The sequence below is a fragment of the Capsicum annuum genome, unplaced genomic scaffold, assembly GCF_002878395.1.
Source record: "Capsicum annuum cultivar UCD-10X-F1 unplaced genomic scaffold, UCD10Xv1.1 ctg73600, whole genome shotgun sequence".
NCBI classification, from domain to species: Eukaryota; Viridiplantae; Streptophyta; class Magnoliopsida; order Solanales; family Solanaceae; genus Capsicum; species Capsicum annuum.
The window spans coordinates 14681-16148 of NW_025883631.1; positions in this window are offsets into that span (position 1 = coordinate 14681).

Consider the following 1468-nt stretch of genomic DNA (forward strand, 5'->3'; position numbering starts at 1 on the left):
TGAGATACCTTAATCGGACAGTCCCTGTATACCTGTAGGGCTATGATAGATTTTTCCACTAGGGTAGAGACTGAAAAAGACTCTACTAGAATCTCAGGACTAACTCAAAAGTCAATGGCTATATAAGGATTTACAAAATACAAGAAAGCTCCTGGATCTAGAAAAGCATAAACACATAAATAATAAACTTATAACGTACCAATGACCAAATTAGGAGAACTTTCCTAATCCTGTTGGGATTGGAGTGCATCGAGGTAGTTTGGGCGTTGACCACTAGTGGTGCTGGAAGAGACACCCTACTGAGTTGGGTGACCGGCTAGAATTGACGACTAATGGGACTGGCCCTGGTAGCGCAAATCCCTAACTTTCTAAATAAGTACCCGAAAAACCTAAATCCGATGGCCTAGCTTTCCACATCTAAAGAACACAACACTGTCAGCACTACACTAACCCTGATGGTTTTTGCCATACTTTTGGCAAAGAGTATTCATTCGGGCACTGCTAATACTACCTCGGGGTTTAGGACCTGATACCGTATCTCTATTACTATCTCTGAATTTCATCACTAGAGTAATGGCTAAGGATGGAGCTGGAACTGAGGATTTTAGATGGAATCGAGAATGATTTCCACCCTCTGATTTAGGCTGAGCGAAGTTGAAGCTACCTGTTCTCGCCCCCTTATTCTCCATCTCCTTATCTTTATTTTTAGCCTCCTTTATCTACTAAGCATGGAACATGAGCCTAGATATATGCAAATTCTTAATCTGAATTACGGTCCTACACTCCTTGACTACACTGTTGGACACCCTCAACATAAACTTACTCATCATTGACGTACTATTTACTACCACGTGAGGAGCATATTTGGTTAACTGAGTAAACTTGAGAGAATATTCTTGTACTATCATATTTCCCTGCTTCAGATGTATAAACATCAAAACCTTAGCTTCCCTCAACTCTAGTGGGAAGAACCTATTAAGAAAAGAGGTGGCGAACTTCTCCCATTCTATGGGCCCTACATCTGCATCCCTTTCTGCCTTCCACGGCTTGAACCAGGAGTAGGCCACATCCTGTAACTGATATGCAACCAACTCAGCACTCTTACTAGTAGTCACTACTATAATGTCTGTGACTTTCTACACCTGATCAAGGAATTCCTGTAGGTCCTTATCAGACTTAGACCCGGTAAAAGATGGAGGGTTCATTCTTGTAAAGTCCTAAATTTTAGTTGCAGCAGTATTGGCCACTGGGTTGGCTAGAACGGTAGTTGGCCATTTATTTTGGGTAGATACTAAATTAGCTAGAGTGGTAAATGTAGCCCTGAATTCTATATGGGAGACATGTTCGTCTAGAGGATCTGCCTAGATGGGCTGAGGGGCTGGCTAATTTCTTATTCATTTTCCATTCTTCTAGGGAGGCATGTTTTATAAACGGAAGAGAGAAAAGGATTCGACGGAGATTTTAATTT